The sequence below is a fragment of the Trachypithecus francoisi genome, unplaced genomic scaffold, assembly GCF_009764315.1.
Source record: "Trachypithecus francoisi isolate TF-2019V2 unplaced genomic scaffold, Tfra_2.0 Contig01436, whole genome shotgun sequence".
Classification (NCBI taxonomy): domain Eukaryota; kingdom Metazoa; phylum Chordata; class Mammalia; order Primates; family Cercopithecidae; genus Trachypithecus; species Trachypithecus francoisi.
Window position 1 is genome coordinate 3,165,705 of NW_022681430.1, and position 19,056 is coordinate 3,184,760.

A 19,056-nucleotide genomic window follows, 5' to 3' on the forward strand; every position below is an offset into this window, starting at 1 on the left:
ATTTTTCCTTTCTTGACATTAAATATGTATTTAAGATGTGCTTGTCTTTGCCTTTTGTACTATGTAACTACTTAGGTAAGCAAAAGTTTTATTAAGGAAGTAAGCATATATTCCAAGAGAGGAGTGGGCTGACTCAGCTGGGAGCCTACTATTATTATTAAGAATACATTTATTGGGCCGGGTGTTGTGGCTCATGCCTGTAATCCCAGCACTTTGGGAGGCCGAGGTGGGTGGATCACAAGGTCAGGAGTTCGAGATCAGCCTGACCAGCCTTGTGAAACCCTGTCTCTACTAAAAATACAAAAAAGTAGCCAGGCATGGTGGCACACGCCTGTGGTCCCAGCTGCTCGGGAGGCTGAGGCAGGAGAATTGCCTGAACCCAACAGGCAGATGTTTCAGTGAGCCGAGATCGTGCCACTGCACTCCGGCCTGGACGACAGAGTGAGACTCCATCTCAAAAACAAAACAAAACAAAACAAAGAATACGTTTCTTATTTATTTATTTATGTTTGTTTTATTTTTATTTATTTTTAATTTTTTATTTTTGAGACAGAGTTTTGCTCAGTCACCCAGGCTGGAGTACAATGGTACGATCTCAGCTCGCTGCAACTTCTGCCTCCTGGGTTCAAACCATTCCCTTGGCACAGCCTCCTGAGTAGTTGGAATTACAAGCTTGCACTAACATGCCTGGCTAATTTTTCTTTTTGTATTTTTAGTAGAGACAGGGTTTCGCCATGTTGGCCAGGCTGGTCTTGAATTCTTGACCTCAAGTGATCCACTCACCTCAGCTTTCCAAAGTGCTGGGATTACAGGCATTAGCCACCATGCCTAGCCTAAGAATACATTCTTTTTTTTTTTTTTTTTTTTTTTTTTTGAGGCGGAGTCTCGCTCTGTCGCCCGGACTGGAGTGCACTGGCCAGATCTCAGCTCACTGCAAGCTCCGCCTCCCGGGTTTCCGCCATTCTCCTGCCTCAGCCTCCCGAGTAGCTGGGACTACAGGCGCCCGCCACCTCGCCCGGCTAGTTTTTGTATTTTTAGTAGAGACGGGGTTTCACCGTATTAGCCAGGATGGTCTCGATCTCCTGACCTCGTGATCCGCCCGTCTCGGCCTCCCAAAGTGCTAGGATTACAGGCTTGAGCCACCGCGCCCGGCTAGAATACATTCTTAATGCTCAGCAAAACATCTTAAATTGTTCTATTCCCATGTCTGCCCTTCTCTGTATTTTCCACAGTGCTGCTGTACATCAGAATATTGTCTGATTTATTATTAAACAAAACACATCCTAAAGCAAGACCAGTTGGTTCTTAGCTCTTTTTCTCCTCCTCGGGTTTCCTGGATCTATTCTTTTTCTTTTACTAGAATTCTCCCTCTGTCCCTCTCTTTCTTTTTAATTTAATTTAATTTGATTTGTAGAAGCGGAGTCTTGCTCTGATATTGAGGCTGGAGTGCAGTGGCACAATCGTAGCTTACTGTAGCCTCAAACTCCTGGCCTCAGACAATCCTGCCACGTCAGCCTCTCTAGTAGCTAGGACTACGTGAGCACACCACCGCACCTGGCTAAAGAATTCTCTCTCTTTCTCTCATTTTTTTTAAAGGTAAAAGTTCCTAGCCTTTCTTGCCATTTTCCTGATCTGTACCTTTTTCTACCCATTATCCTGATGAACATAATAAAAGAGTCTGGAGCCAAATAAAAGAGTATAGAATATTTTTTGGACTTTGCAAGAGAAAGCCGGACCTGTTAAGTATATTGTTGTTTTATTCTGGTTACATTCCCTCATACTAAAGAAGTGTGGTCCCAATACTCCTCTTTTAGGATTTGATGAATATGTTTATATTCGTCTTTTCATTGCTTAAAAAAAGCATTTTAGAAACTTAGTTATGAGAACATGTGAAATTTTATTTCAGACTTGCTGCCAGGGATTAAAATGAACCAGGCCAATTCAAAGATTCCTTTCTTGGTGGAGACATTTATAGGAAAACAAGAATGGTTAGATAAACAAGAAAAGAATAACTTGTTAAAGATCTTTAGACTTTGCAACTGTCAGCTGAGTATGTAGATAAGTTCCCAGAAGAGTTTGTTTAAGCTTGTTAAAATTTATCCTAAATGGATTACGCTTTTTACCAGGTATGTTAATTTCTTCCCAGAAAGCGTTTATGAAAATACCACTTGGCCGGGTGCGGTGGCTCACACCTGTAATCCCAGCACTTTGGGAGGCCGAGGCGGGTGGATCACAAGGCCGGGAGATCGAAACCATCCTGGCTATAACATGGTGAAACCCCATCTCTAGTAAAAATACAAAACATTAGCTGGGCATAGTGGCGGGTGCCTGTAGTCCCAGCTACTCTGGAGGCTAAGGCAGGAGAATGGCGTGAACCTGGGAGGCGGAGCTTGCAGTGAGCCGAGATAGTGCCACTACACTCCAGCCTGGGCGACAAAGCAAGACTCCATCTAAAAAAAAAAGAAAATATCATTCAAAAAGTTCTGTTCTAGATAGTGTTGGGGACAAATCTTTCTTTACACCATACTCTATTTTATATCATATCTGTCTCTTTAGGTTCTGCCTCCATGCCTTTGTTCATGTTATTCCCCTGTCTTGGAAGGCTTTTGTCTTATTTCTACTTCTTACTTACTCAGTCCTTAAGGATTAGGCTTTACCTTTTCTATCAAGTCTTTAGTGATTTCTTCAGCCTTCCGTTGTATCTACTTCTCTTGTACCTTTCTTGTAACACACAAAGAGTTCCTTGAAATAATGTTCAATGAAATTGGCTTGAAATAATATGGTAGACATAATAACATTATGAAAAGAACTGAGTGTACAAAAAGATATAAACAGCTGGAAAATAGTACTTTTATATTCACTCGAACTATCTGTAGTTATATTATTATAATAAATGTTACAGCTTTTATTCTGTTTCTGTGTGTTTGCTTATCTGTAATATAGAGACTGAATTTGGTCTCTAGTGTTCCACTCAACACTGAGATGCTGTGGTTAACTAAGAATTTTGTTCACCTTTTTAAATTTGAAGGGGGCATTTTTGGTGTGGGGAAGTTATTTATATGACTTATGTAACTAAAACAAACCAACAAAGTGTTTTCATGGTGTTGGAGTGTGAGGGTTTGTAATCACTTACTTACTCTTCTACTTCAACCAGTTGAAAAATAGATAATGGAGAACAGAAGAGAATGAAACTTTCTTTTTTTTTTTTTTTTTTTTTTTTTTTTGAGACGGAGTCTCGCTCTGTGGCCCGGACTGGAGTGCAGTGGCCGGATCTCAGCTCACGGCAAGCTCCGCCTCCCGGGTTCACGCCATTCTCCTGCCTCAGCCTCCCGAGTAGCTGGGACTACAGGCGCCCACCACCTCGCCCGGCTAGATTTTTGCATTTTTTAGTAGAGACGGGGTTTCACCATGTTAGCCAGGATGGTCTCGATCTCCTGACCTCGTGATCCGCCCACCTCGGCCTCCCAAAGTGCTGGGATTACAGGCTTGAGCCACCGCGCCCGGCCGAGAATGAAACTTTCAATTTTATTGAGTATAAAACCAGATGAGGGGAAGAAAACTCTACATGGGAATACCTGGGTACAACCTGAGTACTAAAGTGGAACTTTGTACTTTATCTCCCTCATAATACTCTTCTAGCAGACTTGGGCCAGCTAACATCTGTCTAGTTATAGCCCAAGAAGCTAGAACAGAGATCTGAGTAATCTTAGGTTTCTTCTGTTTATGGATGCAGGCAGGTCCAAGAGGTCTGTTCTGCTTTTGTGTCTTATCTACTGGTAATGCCACTACTTCAACAAAGAGGTGGCATCTGGAAGAAGATAGAAATTATTCTACAGCAGGGCTCCCCAAACCCCAGGCCAAAGACTGATTCTGGTTAGGAACTGGGCTGCACAGCAGGAGGTGAGCAGTGAGTGAGTGAGTGAATGAGTGGGTGAGTGAGTGAGCAAGCAAGCGAAACTTCATCAGTATTTACAGCTGCTCCCCATTACTTGTGTTACTGCTTGAGCTCCATCTCCTGTCGGGTCAGCGGCAGCCTTAGATTCTCATAGGAGCATGAACCCTATTGTGAACTGTGTGTGAGAGGGACCTAGGTTGTGTGGTCCTTATGAGAATCTAATGCATGATGATCTGTCACCTTTTCCCATCACCCCCACATGGGACTGTCTAGTTGCAGGAAAAGCAGCTCAGGGCTCCCACTGATTCTACATTATAATGAGTTGTATAATTATTACATATTGCAATGTAATAATAATAGAAATAAAATGCACAATAAATGTAATGCACCTGAATCATCCTAAAATCATCCTCCCATCTCAGCCCATGGGAAAATTGTCTTCCATGAAACTGGTCTCTGGTACCATAAAGGTTGGGGACCCAGGGGTCTAGAGCATCTACAAATTTCACCTTATTAAATAGATGACTAGATCTCCTAAACTGTGCCCAGCAAATTGTTTGCCATGACTTGTAGAAAAGAAACAACAGAGGAGCTAGGCATGGTGGCTCCCATCTATAATCCCAGCACTTTGGGAGGCCGAAGCAGGAGGATCGCTTGAGGCCAGGAATTCAAGACCAACCTATGCAAAATAGTGATACTCTGTCTCTACCAAAAATAAGCCAGGGTGTGGTCATACATACCTATAGTCCTAGCCTACTTGGGAGGATTTCCTGAGCCCAGTAGTTTGAGGTTACAGTGAGCTGTGATTGCACCACTGTACTCCAGCCTGGGTGACAGAATGAGATCCTGTCTCAAAAAAAATGAAATAAGATGACAGAGATTGCAGTTGCAAAAGGGATTAAGCTTCACACCAGCAGCATTTCATCTTATGTGAAGAGAAGGATCAGGCCTATTTCGTGGAAGCCAGTAGGTGGTTAGAAATCTTAAAGGCAGGATTTGTAGTTAAACTGGAAATGTAGGCCAGACGTGCTGGCTCACGCCTGTAATCCCAGCACTTTGGGAGGCCGAGGCAGGGGCAGATCATGAATTTAAAAGATCGAGACCATTCTGGCCAACATGGTGAAACCCCATCTCTACTAAAATACAAAAATTAGCTGGGTGTGGTGGCGTGCACCTGTAGTCCCAGCTATTCAGGAGGCAGAGATAGGAGAATTGCTTGAACCCGAGAGGTGGAGGTTGCAGTGAGCAGAGATTGTGCCACTGCACTCCAGCCTGGTGACAGAGCGAGACTCTGTCTCAAAAAAAAAAAAAAAAAAACTGGAAATGTGATTTAAATTAAGCTGTTTCTCGAATGGTAAAATGAAAGTTTCTTTTTTTTTTTTTTCTTTTTTGAGACGGAGTCTCGCTCTGTCGCCCGGGCTGGAGTGCAGTGGCCGGATCTCAGCTCACTGCAGGCTCCGCCTTCCGGGTTTACGCTATTCTCCTGCCTCAACCTCCGAGTTGCTGGGACTACAGGCGCCCGCCACCTCGCCCGGCTAGTTTTTTGTAGTTTTTAGTAGAGACGGGGTTTCACCGTGTTAGCCAGGATGGTCTCGATCTCCTGACCTCGTGATCCGCCCGTCTCGGCCTCCCAAAGTGCTGGGATTACAGGCTTGAGCCACCGCGCCCGGCCAAAATGAAAGTTTCTTTTTTTTTTTTTTTTTTGAGACGGAGTCTCGCTCTGTCGCCCAGGCTGGAGTGCAGTGGCCGGATCTCAGCTCACTGCAAGCTCCGCCTCCCGGGTTTACGCCATTCTCTCGCCTCAGCCTCCCGAGTAGCTGGGACTACAGGCGCCCGCCATCTCGCCCGGCTAATTTTTTGTATATTTTAGTAGAGACGGGGTTTCACCGTGTTAGCCAGGATGGTCTCGATCTCCTGACCTCGTGATCCGCCCGTCTCGGCCTCCCAAAGTGCTGGGATTACAGGCTTGAGCCACCGCGCCCGGCCCAAAATGAAAGTTTCTAAAGGTAAATGAAGTACAGCTATCAATCAAACAATTTTCTGTATCTTAAGGGCTCTGAGTCCAGTCAGAAAAACAAATCAATGTAGTAATTTCAAATAGAGGAACTTTAATAGAGGAATTCATTGCAAGGTTGTTAAAAGGACTAGAAAAGCAAAAGAAGGGAATATAGGTTCAAAAGATTAATAATTCCAGAAAGGTATGTACTGCTCTGGGATGTAGAAGCAAAAGAAAAAAAGCAATATTACCCAGAGTCCAGTATCACTGTTTACCGGAAAACTAGATTTATATTTAGCTTCTATTTTTTCATGTGGTCTTATTTTCTTTACAGTAAATGAAGTTTTTTTGCAAGTATTAACATAATGAAAAGGGATATTGTAATTATTTTGCATGGAACTATATGGAATCCATCATTGCTTTTATCTTCACATCCTTTGTAATTCTAGGAAGCACTTTATCTGAAATTTAGGAACAGTTAAATCCATTATTCTTTTACAGAAATCCAGAGAGGCAAGCAGAATAGCTTGTAAAAGGAAATAAGAGAGACTTAAGGCTAGGATTTTGGAGTTAATAGTTGGTCTTATGACTTAGACTTAGGTAGAAAGCAGCTTTGGACAGAATCGATTTGCAAGATTTAAGGCAGTTAGTATGTGCAGGCAATGTTAGGAATTATAAGATTCAGTGGATCTGGATGTGAGGACTAAACTCCATGGATTTTAAATGTGGTTAGAGTTTGTGATGGCTTTTGACCTTTAGAGCATCATCATTGATTAATTGGTATATGATTAAGTAGTTACATTCAACTACACATAAGAGACTCCCCAAATAGTAGCCTAAATACACAAGAGTTTAAGTATGTAAGTAGCCCAAATTAAGTAGTTCCACGCTAGTATGGTGGCTCCATGTATCAAAGACAAGGGTTGATATCTTTCACCATATTCAGAAGAAACTTTATTTTCATGCTGACCTTATGCTAACCACAGAATGGGCTTGGGGACCCACGGACCCACAGTAAGACAGACTTGAGCTAAAACTCCACTAATCGCCTGACCTCTACATACCTCGACTTTGACTCTGGACTATGGTAACATTTTGGGTCTCTTGCAATTAGTGTCAGATCAGAGCCGATATCCAGTAGTCCCTGAACGATCTGATTATTTTCTTTTACCTAATGAATAGTTACCCAGTAAAAGGCCCCTTTGGGGAAGGCTGGGAGAAAGATTAATGGTGTAAAATTTTGGTAGTGTACTGGAGTCCTCTCAAGGGGATCCATCATCTTCTGCATTCAAAGGATTCTGGGTCTGTAAACTGGCTCAAGTCTGGCGAGTGATTGAGGGGCTGTTAGTCTTCATGATTCAGGATAGACTTTATTCTCTTGACCTAGCACTTTTCTGCTTATATAGATCAACTAAGAATGTAGTAGGTTTCTTTTTTTCACTTCTAGCAACATCGTATCAACTAGCCAACACAATAGGTTTGTGCAAGTCATACTACTCTGATTGCTACTTTGACTCTGCTGTTCAGTATGGTAATTATGCTCACCTTGCTTTGGTGGTTGAGTGCTGCCACTTGGTCCCTGCCACCCCAGGATTCAGTTATTCCCATTGCATTTAGGTTTCCCAGTTCAGTGACCACAGTTCCCACTGGAAGGTCTGGCTTACAAAAAAGTAATCACCGAGTTCTTCAAGGATGCTGGGGCTCCCATCACAATTTTATTTCTTAACAATTGCAGTGAAAAATATGTCATCTGTGCCTGTAATCCTCGCACTTTGGGAGGCCGAGGCTGGCGGATCATGAGGTCAGGAGATCGAGACCATCCTGTCTAACACAGTGAAACCCTGTCTCTACTAAAAATACAAAAAATTAGCCGGGCATGGTGGCAGGCGCCTGTAGTCCCAGCTACTCGGGAGGCTGAGGCAGGAGAATGGTATGAACCTGGGAGGCAGAGCTTGCAGTGAGCTGAGATCACGCCACTGCACTCCAACCTGGGCCACAGAGCGAGACTCTGTCTCAAAAAAAAGGGAAAAATATGTCATCTCTGGGGCACAATGGCTCATGAGTGTAATCCTAGCACTTTGGGAGGCCAAGACGGGAGGATCACTTGAGCCCAGGAATTTGAGACCATCTGGGCAACATAGGGAGCTGCTGTCTCCATGAAAATTTTTTAAAATTAAAAATAAATTTTAAAAAGAGACAAGTATGTTTTCTGGATCCTTCCTGTATAGATGAGTGGGTTTTAAATGACAAACCTGTTCTGACATTCCCATCTCCCTAAGCCTTTGAATTCTTTCCTCTAGGTTAAACCAAAGCAGGTCTGACATTTCCACCTGACGTCAATGTGGGCCACCTTTTGGTCCATGCTTTAGCCAATCAGCCAACCAAACTATTAGAGCCCCCTTTCTTTTTTTTTTTTTTTTTTTGAGACGGAGTCTCACTCTGTCGCCCAGGCTGGGGTGCAGTGGCCGGATCTCAGCTCACTGCAAGCTCCGCCTCCCGGGTTTACGCCATTTTCCTGCCTCAGCCTCTCGAGTAGCTGGGACTACAGGCACCCGCCACCTCGCCCGGCTAGTTTTTTGTATTTTTAGTAGAGACGGGGTTTCACCGTGTTAGCCCGGATGGTCTCGATCTCCTGACCTCGTGATCCGCCCGTCTCGGCCTCCCAAAGTGCTGGGATTACAGGCTTGAGCCACCGCGCCCGGCCTAAGCCCCCTTTCTAATTCTCTGGGCTGTAGCATTAAGTACAGCATCTCTGCTTAGTGAGCCCATATGAATGTATCCTGATCCAGCTTTATCTTACATCAGTCCTTGTTCTTTCCACCATTATCTTATACTCTCAGTGTCCATTCCCATACTTGTTCCTCAGATTTCTATGTGTATAAGTTAAAAAACTCAAATAGTTCTTTTGGAGTATATTATGCCTCCTCATGGGTCTAACTTTGTAACTCACCTTTAGGAGCCTGCTGAGTCCTGAGTTTAGTTATAGGCCTAGAAGCAAAAGGGTAGTAAGGCTAGGTCCTGAGGGGAATCATCATTGTCTTGCAGGGCAACTGCCTCAGGGAAGGCGATTACCATTTCTTTAGGCAATGCAGGATTGATCACCTTCAGATGGTGTGGAGAGGCCTCTTCTACTGGCAAAGAAAATTCAGCAGAGTTTAGAAGCTCAGTGTCCCCAGCTTCATTGAGGTCTTCCCATGTATACCTATTTCAGCTTTGAGGATCCCATTATTTCCCAAACATTGCCCTCACTTTAACAGTAGACTCCTTGCGAGGCTGGGAGTTCAAATTTGTTGTAGTTCAGCTAGTCATAGAATGAGATTCTGTATTTGATTTTCAGCAGTTGCAACCTGCTACTGTAGGAGATGAGGGTCCTCGAGATAGAAGCTTTTAGTCATTTATGTGGTTCTTAAGGTGGGAATTCAAATCTCTGAGTTCATCCTTTTCTTTTTCCACTTTGTCTAATGACATTAGGAGCAACCAGCCAATCTTATTAAATTTTTTAGTTTTCCAAATATGTTCAAAAGTAACATGTACATCGTCACCCAGCTTCTTACTTCTTATTAGTGGTTGATTAGGAGTATCCAGTGGGGATATTTTGCTAATCTCTGTTGCTAGGTTACATACCATGGACTACCAGTGCTCTCTTTACTACTGCAAATTTCCGTGTGGTATCATTTTTCTTCTGCCTGAAGCAGATTCTTTTAACGTTTCTTATTGTATTAATACTAGTCCATTGGCAGTGATTTTTTTTCTTTTGAGTGCTTTTAAGAATTTTTCTATCTCTGATATTCCTCAATTTGATTATGATATGCTTTCTTATTTTTTTTTTCATATTCCTTCTCTTTCGGGTTTGTTAGGCCTAATGTATCTTTGCATTTGCATTTATAGTTTTCTATAAACTTTAGGAAATGTTCAGCCTTTGTTTCTTCTTCTGTTTTTTTGTTTTGCCCCCACCCACCTTTCTTCTGAGATGCCTAAATATATGTTGCTTGATAGTGTCCATGTCCCATAGCTCATTTAGATGCTCTCACTCTCTCCCTCCCTTCCTTTTTTTTTTTTTTTGGGGGGGGGGGTCTTTTTCTCTGTGTATTTCATTTTCTGTAGTTTTTCTATCGTATTTTCAAGTTCACTGAATTTTTTTCTTCTGCAGTGTGTACTCTGCTGTCAGTCCCATCGCTCTATCTTGTGTGTTTTTCATTTTAGAAATTGTATTTTTCATTTGTTACATTTTTATTTGGGTCTTGTTTCCCTTCTCTCTATGTTCATACTCGCTTCTGCCTATATAAAAAACAATATATATAAACTTACATTGCCCAGTAGAAGAATCAACGATCTGTGGCAGCTATAGCCTTACAAAATGTATTTCTTTAGTAATAAGAGTTGAGGCTGGACACAGTGGCTCATGCCTGTAATCCCCACACTTTGGGAGGCTGATGTGGGTGAATCACTTGAGTCCAGAAGTTCAAGACCAGTCTGGGCAACACACAGCAAAACCTTGTCTCTACTATATATATATATATAATTAGCCAGATGTGGTGGCACACAACTGTATTCCCAGCTACTTGGGAGGCTGAGGTGGGAGGATTGCTTGAGTCTGAGATGCAGAGGTCGTAGTGAGCCATGATTACGCCACTGCACTCCAGTCTGGGCAGCAGAGCCAGACCCTGTCTCAAAAAAAAAAAGACTTGAAAGCCAAAATTGCTTCTTCATCCACAGGCTGCAGAATGAATGTTGTGTTGGCAGGCATGAAAACAACATTCATCTTTTTGTACGTCTCCATCAGAGCTCTTTGGTAACTAGGTGCATCGTTAATAAGCAGTATTGCTTTGAAAGGAATCTTTTTTTTTTTTTTTTTCTGAGCAGTGGGACTCATCAATAGTCTTAAAATATTCATTTAACCGTGCTGTAAACAGATGTCCTGTCATCCAGGCTTTATTGAGCACAAGTAGAGTAGATTTAGAATTATTCTTAAGGGCCCTAGGATTTTCAGAATGGTCCATGAGCATTGGCTTCAACTTAAAGTCACCAGTTACCTTAGCCCCTAAGAAGAGAGTCAGCCCATCCTTTGAAGCAGGCATTGATTTCTCTCTTGCTTGGAAAGTCCTTGATGGCATCTTTTTGCAGTAGAAGGCTGTTTTGTCTACATTGAAAATCTGTTGTTTAGAGTAGCCACCTTCATCAGTGATCTTAGCATATCTTCTGGATAACTTGCTACAGCTTTTCCATCAGCAGTTGCTGCTTCATCTTGTACTTCTATGTATGTAAACATTTTTTTTTTTTTTTTTTTTTTTTTGAGACGGAGTATCACTCTGTTGCCTGGGCTGGAGTGCAGTGGCCGGATCTCAGCTCACTGCAAGCTCCACCTCCTGGATTTACGCCATTCTCCTGCCTCAGTCTCCCGAGTAGCTGGGACTACAGGCGCCTGCCACCTCGCCCGGCTAGTTTTTTGTATTTTTTAGTAGAGATGGGGTTTTACCGTGTTAGCCAAGATGGTGTCGATCTCCTGACCTCGTGATCCGCCCATCTCGGCCTCCCAACATGCTAGGATTACAGGCTTGAGCCACCACGCCTGGCCCAGTCTTTTTCTTAAACTTCATTAACTAATCTCTGCTAGATTCCAGCTTTTCTTCTGTAACTTATTCACCTCTCTCACCTTTCATAGAATTGAAGAGAGTTAGGGCCTTGCTTTGGCTTACGCAAATGTTGTGACTGGTTTGGTCTTTTATCTAGACCACTCACACTTTCTCAGCAATAAGGCTGTTTTGCTTTCTTATCATTTGTGTGTTCATTGATTAGCACTTTTAATTTCCTTCAAGAATTTTTCCATTATATTCTCCACTTGCCTAACTGGATGAAGAGGCCAACCTTTTGGCCTACCTTGGCTTTTTTTTAAATTTCATTTTTATTTTTTGTGGGTACATAGTAGATACATATATTTATGGGATAAATGAGATACTTTGATACAGGTGTGCAAGTGCGTAATAATCACATCATTGTAAATGTGGTACCCATCCCCTGAACATTTATTCTTTGTGTAATAAGCAATCCAATTATAATCTTTTAGTTATTTTTATTTTCTCGTGTTTCTTTTTGTTTTCCAAATTTTATGTTAGGTTCCAGGGTACATGTGAAGGTTTATTACATAGGTAAACTTATGTCATGGGGGTTTGTTGTACAGATTATTTTATCACCCAGGAATTAAGCCCAGTATCCAATAGTTATCTTTTCTACTCCTCTCCCTCCTCCCACCCTTCCACCCTTAAGTAGACCCCAGTATCTGTTGTTTCCTTCTTTGTGTTCAGAAGTTCTCATCATTTAGCTGTCACTTATAAGTGAGAACGTGGTATTTGGTTTTCTGTTCCTGCATTAGTTTGTGGAAGATAATAGCCTCTGGCTCCATCAATGGTTCCCGTTTTCGTTCCCACAAAAGACATGATTTTGTTCTTTTTTATGGCTACAGGGTTATTTTTAAATGTACAATTACACTATCATTGACTATAGTCACCCTGATATACTGTCAAATACTAGGTCTTATTCATTCTTACTGTATTTTTTTTTTTTTTTTGAGACGGAGTTTCGCTCTTGTTGCCCACCCAGGCTGGGGTGTAATGGAGCGATTTCGGCTCACTGCAGCCTTTGCCTCCCAGGTTCAAGCAATTCTGCTGCCTCAGCCTCCCGAGTAGCTGGGGATTATAGGCATGCACTACCACGTTCAGCTGATTTTGTATTTTTAGTAGAGATGGGGTTTCTCCATGTTGGTCATACTGTTTGTGAACTCCCAGCCTCAGGTGATCTGCCTGCCTCAGCCTCCCAAAGTGCTGGGATTACAGGCATGAGTCACAATGCCTGGCCCATTCTTTCTATTTTTAAAAATCTATTAACCATCCCCACTTTCTCCCTGCCCCACTACTATCCTTCCCAGCCTTAGGTAACAATGTTTCTACTCTCTATCTCCGTGATTTCAATGTTTTAATTTTTAGCTCTACAAATAAGTGAGAAAATGTGATATTTTTCTGTGCCTGGCTATTTACTTAACATCGTGATTTCCATTTCTATCCATATTGTTGCAAATGACAGGATCTCATTCCTTTTTGTGGATGAATAATACTCCATTGTCTATGTGAACCACATATTCTTTTTTTTTTTTTTTTGAGTCAGAGTCTCACTCTGACTTCCAGGCTGGAGTATAGTGTACAGTGGCATGATCTTGGCTCACTGCAGCCTCCACCTCCCGTGAACCACATTTTCTTTACCCACTCGTCTGTTGATGGACACAAGTTGCTTCCAAATCTTGGCTACTGTGAATAGTGCTGCAATAAACATGGGAGTGCAGTGCAGATATTTCTTTGATATTCTGATTGCCTTTCTTTTGGGTATATACCTAGCAGTGGGATTGCTGGATCATACAGTAGCTCCATTTTTAGTTTTCTGAGGAACCTCCAAACTGTTCTCCATAGTGGTTGTACTAATTTCCATGATCTCCAACACTGTACAACGGTTCACTTTTCCCCATGTCTTCTTCAGCATTTGATATTGCCTGTTTGATAAAAGTCATTTTAACTGGGTTGAGATGATATTTCATTGTAGTTTTGATTTCCATTTCTCTGATCAGTGATGTTGAGCACCTTCGAATATGGCTGTTTGCCATTTGTATGTCTTCTTTTGAGAAATGTCTATTCAAATCTTTTACCCATTTTTAAATTGGATTTTTAGATTTATCCCTGTGGATATATAAGTTTGAGCTCTTTATGTATTCCAGTTGTTATATTAATCCCTTGTCAGACAGGTAGTTTGCACATATTTTCTCCTATTCTGTTTATTGGTTTTGTTTTTGTTTGTCTTGCTTTGCAAAACGTTTTTAACTTGATGTGATCTCATTTTTTCATTTATGCTGTGGCTGCCTGTGCTTGTGAGGTATTAATCAAGAAATCTTTGCCCAGTCCAGTGTCCTGGAGAGTTTCCCCAATGTTTTCTTCTGGTAGTTTCATAGTTTGAGATCTTAGAGTTAAGTCTTTAATCTATTTGATTTGATTTTTATACATGGTGAGAGATAGGGGTCTAGTTTTAGTCTTCTGCACATGATAATCCAATTTTCCCAGTATCATTTATTGAAGAGACTGTTTTTTCTCAAATGTATGTTCTTGGCACCTTTGTCAAAAATGACAGATTATCAGTAGATGTATGGATTTGTTTCTGGGTTCTCTGTTCTGTCCATTGGTTTATGTTTCTGTTTTTATGCCAGTACCATGCTGTTTTGGTTACTGTAGCTCTGTAGTATAATTTGAAGTCAGATAATGGGATTTATCCAGTTTTGTTCTTTTTTTTTTTTTTGAGATGGAGTTTGCCTCTTGTTACCTAGGCTGTAGTGCAATGGCGCGATCTCCGGCTCACTGCAACCTCCGCCTCCTAGGTTCAAGCAATTCTCCTGCCTCAGCCTCCCAAGCAGCTGGGATTACAGGCCACCACACACAGCTAATTTTGTATTTTTAGGAGAGACCGGGTTTCCCCATGTTGGTCAGGGTGGTCTCGAACTCCCAGCCTCAGGTGATCTGCTTGCCTCGGCCTCCCAAAGTGCTGGGATTACAGGCGTGAGCCACTGTACCTGGCCAGTTTTGTTCTTTTTGCTCAAAATAGCTTTGGCTATTTTCAGTCTTTTTTGGTTGCATATAAATTTTAGGATTTTTTTTCTATTTCTATGAAGAATGTCATTGGTGTTTTGATAGGGTTTGCATTGAATCTGTAGATTGCTTAGGGTAGTATGGACATTTTAACAATGTTGATTCTTCTAATCCATGAACATGGAATATTTTTCCATTTTTTGGTGTCCTCTTCAATTTCTTTTATCAGTGTTTTACAGTTGTTATTGTTTTAAGTAAAAGAAGACCTTTTACTTATTTGGTTAATTCCTAGGTATTTAATTTTATTTGTGGGTATTATAAATGAGATTACTTTCTTATTTTTCAGATTGTTCAGTGTTGGCATATGGAAATATTACTGATTTTTGTCTTGATTTTTTATCCTGCAACTTTACTGAATTTGTTTATCATTTTTAATAGTTTTTTGGTAGAGTCTTTGGACTTTCCAAATAGAAGATTATCTCATCTGCAAACAAGGATAATTTGATTTCTTTCTTGACAATTTGGATACCCTTTATTTCCTTCTCTTGTCTGATTGCTCTAGGTAGGACTTGCAGTACTATGTTGAATAACGGTGGTGAAAATCTGCAGCCTTGTTTTGTTCTAGATTTTAGAAGAAAGGCTTTCAGTTTTTTCCTATTAAATATGATACTGTGGGTCTGTTGTATATGGCTTTTATTATTTTGAGGTATGTTCCTTCTGTCCCCAGTTTTTTGAGGGCTTTTATCATGAAGGGATGTTGAATTTTATCAAATGTTTTTTCAGCATCAGTTGAAGTTATATAGTTTTTGTCTTTCTTTCTATTGAGATGATGTATCACATTGATTGATTTGCATATATTGAAATATACTTACATTCCAGGGATAAGTCTCACTTGGTCATGATAAATTATCTTTTCAATGTGTTGTTAAATTCAGTTTGCTGGTACTTTGTTGAGGATTTTTGCATCCATATTTGTCAGGAATATTGGCCCGTAGTTTTCCTTTTTTTTTGATGTGTCTTTGTCTTGTTTGGGTATCAAGGTAATACTGGCCTCATAGAATGAGTTCATAAGAATTCCCTCCTCTATTTTTCAGAGTAATTTGAGTAGCATTGTTGTCAGTTCAATTCTTCTTTAAATGTTTGGTAGAATTCAGCAGTGAAGTCATCAGGTCTTGGGCTTTTCTTTACTGGGAGACTTTTAATTACAACTCCGTAATTAAATGTTTTGTTCCATTGTAACTTGCTATTGGTCTGTTCAGGTTTTGTATTTCTTCATGATTCAATCTTGGTAGGCTGTACGTGTCTAGGAATTTATCCATTTTCTCTGGATTTTCCAATTTATTGGCACAGAGTTGCTCATAGTAACCACAAACAATCCTTTGAATTTGTGTGGTATCAGTTATAATGTCTCCCTTTTCATCTCTGATTTTACTATTTGATTCTTCTTTTTTTCTTAGTCTGGCTAAAGGTTTCAATTTTAAACAAAATTTTAAAGTTTGTAATTAGTTTTCTAATTACTTAAAAACGAAAAAAAAGCCGGGCGCGGTGGCTCAAGCCTGTAATCCCAGCACTTTGGGAGGCCGAGACGGGTGGATCACGAGGTCAGGAGATCGAGCCCATCCTGGCTAACACGGTGAAACCCCATCTCTACTAAAAACTACAAAAAACTAGCCGGGCGAGGTGGCGGGACCCTGTAGTCCCAGCTACTCGGGAGGCTGAGGCAGGAGAATGGCGTAAACCCGGGAGGCGGAGCTTGCAGTGAGCCGAGATCGCGCCACTGCACTCCAGCCTGGGCGACAGAGCGAGACTCCGTCTCAAAAAAAATAACAATAAAAACAAAAAAGAAAACAAAAAAAAAACTAAAAAAAAATTCTTAGTTTTTGAAAAGTTCTTTTCAAAAAACCAACTTTTTGTTATGTTCTTTTGTATTGTTTTCTTTGTTTCAATTTCATTTATTTGTGCTCTTTTTCTTTTTTCTTCTTCTTTTTTTTTTTTTTTTGTTGTTGTTGAGACATGGTCTCACTCTGTCACCCAGGCTAGAGTACATTGGCATGAACATGACTCACTGAAGCCTTGACCTCCCAGGCTCAGGCCATCTTCCCACCTCAGCCTCCTGAGTAGCTGGGACTACAGGCATGTGCCACCATGCTCAGCTAATTTTTGGGTTTCTTTTCTTTTACTAATTTTGGATTTGGTTTGCTCTAGCTTTTCTAGTTCCTTAAGATGCATCGTTAGGTTGCTTATTTGAAGTTTTTCTTCTTTTTTGATGTAGGCGCTTATAGCTATAAATTTCCCTTTCAGTGTTGCTTTTGCTGTATCTCATAGGTTTTGGTATGTTTTATTTCCATTAACATTTGTTTCAAAATATTTTTAAATTTCCTTCTTAATTCCTTCAATGACCCACTGGCCATTCAGGAGGATACTGTTTGATTTCCATGTGTTTGTATAGCTTACAAAATTCCTCGTTACTGATTTCTAATTTTATTCCATTGTGATTGGAGAAGATGCTTGATATTATCTCATTTTTTTTGAATGTTTTAAGACTTGGTTTGTCTTTAACTAAGGAAGTAACATATGGTCTATCCTTGAAAATGATCCATGTGCTGAGGAGAAGAATGCATATTCAGCCATTGGATGAAGTATCTTGTTAATATCTATTAGGTCTGTTTGTTCTATAGAGCAAATTAAGTTCAGTGTTTCTTTGTTGATTTTCCGCCTGGAAGATATGTCCAGTGCTGAGAGTGGTGTGTTGAAGTCTCTGACTATTATCGTATTGAGGTGCATCTCTCTCTTTAGCTGTAATAATATTTGCTTTATATACATGGGTGCTCCAGTGTTGGGTGCATATAGATTTACAATTGTTATATCTTCTTGCTGAATTGACCCCTTTATCATTATATAATGACCTTCTTTGTCTCTTTTTATAGTTTTTGTTTTGAAGTCTATTTTGTCTGACATAAGTATAGCTACTCTTTCTCCTTTTTGGTGTCCATTGTCATGGAATATCTTTTACTCTCCCTTTCTTTTCAGTCTATATATGTCTTTATAGGTGAAGTATATTTCTTGGAGGCATCATATCATTGAGTCTTTTTTTTTTTTTAAATCTATTCAGTTACTCTATCTCTTTTGATTGGAAAGTTTAGTCCATTTACTTTCAATGTTATTGGTAAGTAAGAACTTACTCTTGCCATTTTGTTATTTGTTTTCTGGTTGTTATGTGGTCTTCTCGTCCTTCTTTCCTTCCTTCCAGTCTTTCTTTTAGTGAAAGTGATTTTTTTTTTCTGGTGGTATGATTTAATTTCTTGCTTTTTATTTTGTGTTATTTGTCGTATTTTTATTTTATTTGAGGTTACCATGTGGCTTGCAAATACTATCTTATAACCCATTATTTTATTTTATTTTATTTTATTTATTTATTTTTTTTTTGAGACGGAGTCTCACTCTGTCGCCCGGGCTGGAGTGCAGTGGCCGGATCTCAGCTCATTGCAAGCTCCGCCTCCCGGGTTCACGCCATTCTCCTGCCTCAGCCTCCCGAGTAGCTGGGACTACAGGCACCCGCCGCCTCGCCCGGCTAGTTTTTTGTATTTTTTAGTAGAGACAGGGTTTCACAGTGTTAGCCAGGATGGTCTCGATCTCCTGACCTCGTGATCCACCCGTCTCGGCCTCCCAAAGTGCTGGGATTACAGGCTTGAGTCACCGCGCCCGGCCTCACCCATTATTTTAGACTGATGACAACTTAACATTGATTGCATAAGCAAACAAACAAACTAGCAATAAGAAAACTAATACAAACTTTACACTTCAACCTCATCCTCGTGCTTTTTTGTTGTTTCACTTTTTTTTTTTAACTTTTTGTTGTTTCTTTTTTAACTTCTATTGTTTCTTTTTTTTTTTTTTGAGACAAGGTCTTGCTCTGTTGCCCCGGCTGGAGTGCAGTGGTGCAGTCATCGCTCACTGTGGCCTCTCGGGATCAGTTGATCCACCCACCTCAGACTCCCAAGTAGCTAGGACTACAGGTGCATGCCACCATACCTGGCTGTTTTTTTTTTTCTTTCTTTCTTTCTTTTTTTTTTTTTTTAAGTAAAGGTGAAGTCTTGCTATGTTGCCCAGGCTGATCTCGAACTCCTGGGCATGAGCAGTTCTGCCATGGCCTCCCAAAGTGCTGGGATTATAGGCAGGAACCACCATAATGGCCAACTTGTTGTTTGTCTTTATGTCTTATTTTATTGCCTATGTCTTGAAAAGCTGTTGTGGGTATCATTTTTTTATTGGTTCATTGTTTAATATTTCTACTTAATAGTAGGCTGGGCACAGTGACACTCCTGTAATCCCAGCACTTTGGAAGGCTGAGGTGGGTGAATCACTTGAGGTCAGGAGTTCGAGACCAACCTGGCCAACATGGTGAAACCCTGTCCCTACTAAAAACAATACAAAAATTAGCCAGGTAAGGTGGCACGTACCTGTAATCTCACCTACTCAGGAGACTGAGGCAGGAGAATCACTTCAACATGGGAGGCGGAGGCTACAGTGAGCTGAGATCGCACCAC

At 40.9% G+C, this 19,056-nt stretch overlaps 1 protein-coding gene across 2 annotated transcripts in view; it reads left to right on the plus strand.

Annotated features, from left to right (window-relative positions):
- TBC1D12 (TBC1 domain family member 12) overlaps positions 1-19,056 on the plus strand; it is a 149,800-nt gene that overhangs the window by 80,572 nt on the left and 50,172 nt on the right. The window lies entirely within an intron of this gene.